Source organism: Myotis brandtii, unplaced genomic scaffold, assembly GCF_000412655.1.
Source record: "Myotis brandtii unplaced genomic scaffold, ASM41265v1 scaffold225, whole genome shotgun sequence".
In the NCBI taxonomy this organism is placed as follows: Eukaryota; Metazoa; Chordata; class Mammalia; order Chiroptera; family Vespertilionidae; genus Myotis; species Myotis brandtii.
The window spans coordinates 332,051-337,796 of NW_005358435.1; positions in this window are offsets into that span (position 1 = coordinate 332,051).

Genomic DNA, 5,746 nt, shown 5'->3' on the forward strand with positions numbered 1-5,746 from the left:
CAAACCAAGAAAACAACCCACAGGAAAAGCAAATCAGTGAAAACTTCAAGACTTGCACAGAGATCCCCGTTGGGAGGCATCATTCTAAAGGTCTTAATTCTTTTGGTTTGAGAGGAACTTAATAACTGCCACAATATTTTGAATTTAATTAAGAAAGGTCTGCCGCTTGCGCCTATAGACGCTTATAGTGTACAAATGGTTAAGAAAATCAAGATAACAAGGACAAGTAACTCCTCTGAATCCCCCAAGCCCGTGGCCCCTTTTCACCAGACCAGAGGGGAATGTCCTTACTGAGCATGCTCAATGGACCACGCACCGTCAACCCACCGTCTCATTTAATTCTCACGACTCCCCTGGGAAACAGGAGCTTTCTGTCATCCCCATTTTACAGGAAAGGAAACCAGACCTTGAAGAGCTTATGTGGGCCCTGGCCAGGTACTCAGTTGGTTAGAGCCATGGTCGGCAAACTGCAGCTCTCGAGCCACATGCGGCTCTTTGGCCCCTTGAGTGTGGCTCTTCCTAAGCCTTAGGAGTACCCTAATTAAGTTAATAACAATGTACCTACCTATATAGTTTAAGTTTAAAAAATTTGGCTCTCAAAAGAAATTACAGTCGTTGTACTGTTGATATTTGGCTCTGTTGACTAATGAGTTTGCCGATCACTCTAACTTAGAGCATCACCCACATACACCAAGGTTGCAGGTTCGATCCCGGTCAGGGCACATACAAGAGTCAACCAATGAATGCATAAATAAATTGAACAACAAATTGATGTTTTTCTCACTTTCTCTCCCTCTCCCTCTCTCTAATAAAAAAAAAAGTTGTGGGCCGCTGAGATTTGAATCCAGGCTGTGGCAACACAAAGCCCCTGCCTCACATGGGGCTGTCCTGCCTTTCTGTTCTCTGGCTGCTCGAGAAAGAAAAGTGTTGCGTTTCCTGATAAATAAAAAAACAACAACCACCACCCTGGTTGACCATCAAAAAAGAAAATCGCCCATAACCTCCCAGCCAATGTGTGAGGGTGAGCATGGTGCTTTTCATTATTAAAGAAAAGGCTTTCTTGAGGCTGAACTTTATAAGCGAATTTGCATCCTCCTGGGCTCCCTTGACAGGATAAGATAAAACATTTCCCCAGTTATTAATATTCTTTGTCACCATGATTTTCAAAGGTTTCATCTTCCACTGATGAGTGAAATGTGTATGTTGATATTACTCATCTATGTTAGTGTAGTGGTCTGTTTGGGCAGCTATAACAAAGTACCACAGGCCGGTGGCTTATAAACAGCAGACATTTATTTCTCCGAGTGCTGGATGGAGGCTGGAAGCCTGCGATCAGGTTGTCACCGTGGTAAGGTGGGGCCCTTTCTGGGTTGCAGGCTTCTTGCTGTGTCCTCACATGGTAGCAAGGCTGGGGAGCTCTGTGGGGTTCCATTCCTGAGGGCTCCATCTCATGACCTAATCACCCCTCAAAGGTCTCATCTCCTGGTTGGGGGGATGGGTGAAAACGGTGAAGGGATTTAGAAGTAACATGCCTGGCGGGTGTGGCTCAGCTGTTGATCATCGACCCAGGAACCAAGAGGTTGCTGGTTGATTCTTGGTCAGGGGACTTAAAAAAAAAAAAGCAGTACAAATTAGTATTAGTCATGGGGGTGTAAGGTACAACATAGGCAATATAGTCAATAATCTATATATATAAAAGCCTAAGTGACCATTCGATCATTCGACCGGTATCTATGATGCGCACTGACCACCAGGGGGCAGTCACTCTGACTGGTAGGTTAGTTTGCTGCTGGGATCCAGCCAATTGGGACTGGGCGAAACAGGCTGGACAGCCCGGGAGCCCTCCCGTGGCCCCTCCCTGGCCCTGATCATGCACCGGTGAGGTCCTGGATTTCGAGAGGGTGCAGGCCAGGCCGAGGGACCTCACCGGTGCACGAATCCGTGCACGGGGCCTTTAGTATTCTAATAGCTAGGTATGGTATCAGATGGGTATGAGATTTTTTAGGTAATCACTTATAAGTTTCATAATGTCTAATCACTGGGGTGTATACCTGAAACTGACATAATATATGTCAACTGTAATTGACAAATGAAAAATGATAAAAAAAGGCCCCACCTCCTAATACCATCTTGTTGGGGGTCAGGTTTCAACATATGAATTTTAGGGGCACACAAACATACACACCATAGCACTTATTCTAAGTTGCTTCTAAGTCTTCATTGTTCATAGAAAACTCTGTGCTGGACATCTTTGTGCTTTTACCTTTGTTCACATTTCGGATTTTCTCATGGTTAGATTTTACAGGAGTGGAATTGCTGGGTCAAAGGCTAGAATGTCTTACAATTTCTCAGAGAGTGTGCACAACAAACACACAAGGTGGTGTATCAGAGGCCAAGTAGGAATAACATACTCGTTTTGTTAATTACACTGTGGGCAGTTAGTACTAATTGTTTCTTTTTTAATCTTTTTTGTTAATCCTCACCTGAGGATATTTTTCCTATTGCTTTTCAGAGAGAGTAGAAGGGAAGGAGGGAGATGAAGGGGAAGAAGGGGAAGAGAGAGAGAGAGAGAGATAGAGAGAGAGAAACATCATTGTGAGAGAGACACCTTGACTGGTTGCCTCCTGAATGAGCCCCGAATGGGGACGGGGAGCGAACCCACAACCCAGGCACGTGCCCTTGACTGGGAATTGAACCCTGGACCCTCTAATCATTGAGCCACACCGGCAGGGCAGTACCAATTGTTTTTAGGTAGTGCCCTGGGCCTGGGTTTGTTCCAGTCCAGTTAAAGGACGGCTTTTATGTAATTTCCATTAAAAAAAAAAAAGAAAAAGCTGCCCACATTCATCTAGATCAGCGGTTTTCAACAGGTGTGCCGCAAGAATTTTTAAAACATGGTTTAGCATCTCTTCTTCAGAATGCCTACATGGTCCCCTGAAAACATTGTTCTCCAAGAAACTTTTTTTTTAAATATTACAGTAACAAAGCACAGTTTCAGTTAAATAGTTATTTCCATAAAATATGTCCAAATTTCTGTGTTAAGTTCCGTGTGAAATGAGGCATAACATAAATTTTAAAATGTCATAATAAAAGGCCATGTGATCTAATCTAATATACATAGAAAAATCATCTATGAATTTTCTTATGAGAGAGGAGAAAGTATCTCTTTCTATTTAGTCGTTTCTGGAGCCTAAGCCTAATCAGAAACATCTTTTAAAAATTATATATTTTTTGGGGGGGGGGAATCTGAATGTAGGGAGAAGGGGGCTTATTTCTGAAACTCCCAGCATTTCAAGACAGGGCTTGTCTTAGTCTGTTCAGGCTGCTGTAACAAATACACCGTAGATGGGGTGGCTTAAACCACACTGATTTCTCGCTGTTCTGGAGGCTGGGAGTCCACGACCACGGTGCCAGGTGACCCAGCGTCTGGTGGGGCTCGCTTCCTGGCTTGCAGACGGCCGTCCTCTTGCTGTGTCCTCACAGGGCAGAGAGCAGAGAGAGGAAGCCAGCCCCCAAGTCTCTGCTGATGAGTTACATCAACAAGGCTCGACTCTCATTACCTCCCCCCAAAACCCCTACTGAGATTAGGGTTTGAAACCCCATGCATTTTGTGGAGGATGCAAACACACTAAACAGGGGCCAATGTCATTGCCTTCTAGTTTCTTTCCTTTTCTTTCTTCTAAAATTTTATTTTCAGTGACAGTTTATACTCAATATTATTTTGTATTAGTTTCACATGCACAGCCGAAGTGTTTCCCCCTAATATTTCCAGTGCCCCTTAGCACTCTACATAGCTACTGGGATAGCATTGACCATGTTCCCTGTGCTGTACTCCGTATTGATTATATTTCCTGTGTCTATTTCGTAACCACCCATCTGCACTTCTCCATCCCTTCACCCTTTTCACCCAGTCCTCCCCTCTGGCAACCACCAGTCCACGCTCTGTGTCTATGAGTCTGTTTCTGTTTTGTTTGTTCACTTATTTTGCTCTTTAGATTCCACATATAAGTGGGATCACATGGTATTTGTCTTTCTCTGACTTATCTCACTAGGCCTATCTATGCAGTCGAAATGGTAACATTTTATTCCTTTTTTAAATAGCAGAATAGGATTCCATTGTGTAACCGCACCACCACTTTTTTTTATCCACTCGTCCATTGATGGACACCTGGGCTGCTTCCATATCTCGGCTATTGTAAATAACGCTGCAGTGAGCACAGGGGCACATATATTCTTTCAAATCAGTGTTTCGGGCTTCTTCGGGGATATACCCAGAAGTGGCATCGCTGGGGCATAAGGCGATTTTATTTAAAGAAGTTTTGAGGAAGCTTACTGGGCTGAGCAAGGCTGAGAACTCCCAATGGGAGGGGAAGAGGAAAGAGAAGAGAAGGAGGAAGATGAGAAGAGGGAGGACGAAGGCCCTGGGGAGCGCAGAGCGGGGAGGACACACAGAGGGAGCCGACTCAGCTCCCGGGGACCAAACCCGGTCCTTCCCTCCTCCTCAGCTTCCTTTATTGTCTTTCCCGGCTTTACTGAGAAATACTCGACACAGACAGTGTGGAAGTGGAAGGTGTGCGCCTGCTGGTTTGATCACACGCTGGGAAAGGATTACCACCGTAGCCTTAGCGATCACCTCCACCGTGCCCCTCAGTTACCATTCTTTTTGTGCCGAGAACACGTGAGATCTATCTTCTCGGTCACTTTCAGGCGCGTAGTTCAGTGCTGTTAGCTATCGTCACCAGCTGCACGTCAGGCCTCCAGAACCATTTGTCTTCCAGGAGCCGGTGGTCTTGACTAGACTCTCTCCGCTCCTCCGTTGGACCCGCCTTTTACTTTGCAGTTCACCTGACTGTGGGCTCCCTCCTCTCCCGGCCTCCAGGCTGGAAACCATTTGTCTTCCAGGAGCCAGTGGTCTTGACTAGACTCTCTCCGCTCCTGCTCCCCCGTCGGACCCGCCTTTTACTTTGCAGTTCACTTGACTGTGGGCTCCCTCCTCTCCCGGCCTCCAGGCTGGAGGAGGGCCGGCAGGGTCCAGGGTTCTAGGCGCCTGTCCCTGCTGGGCGTCCGTCTTCGCTGAAAGACACAAACATCTCTGCCTGCCCTCTCTCACGGACCCTCAGTTACAGTGGCTGCTGGGCCATTAGGGGGAGTGTGGGACCTCCCTGCCCCACAAGCCTTGTGGGGAGTCCCCCAGTTCTCCATCGAGTCCTGGAACTAAGCTGACACGGCCCTTCTCCTCCTGGCACCTGACCCCTGCCTTGTCCCAACGTGTGCCCATGAAGGTGCCCATGTCTGTGGCAGGTTCTGCCTCTGAAAGTTCCAATTTCACCCCCCTCCCTGAGGGGCCAGCACTACTCAGTTTCCCCACAGAAGATTCCAGAAGGCTTTTCTCCCCAGCTCCTCGCTATATGCTGTCTCTGGACCCCCGGTCCTGTCTTTATTTCACTGGTATTTTGTTCAGTATGGATTTTTTTGGGAACAGTAATTTTGATTTATAAAAGACATTGCATTGGAATACTATGCAGCAGTGAAAAAGAAGGATCTCTTACCCTTTCAGACAGCATGGAGGACCTGGAGAGTATTATGCTAAGTGAAATAAGCCAGTCAGAGAAAGACAAGCATCACATGATCTCACTCATATGTGGAATCTAAGTAATAAAATAAACTGATGAGCAGAATGGATCCAGAGACATGGAAGCATGGAACACAGTGCGGAACCTCAGAGGGAAGGTGGGGGAGGGTGGGT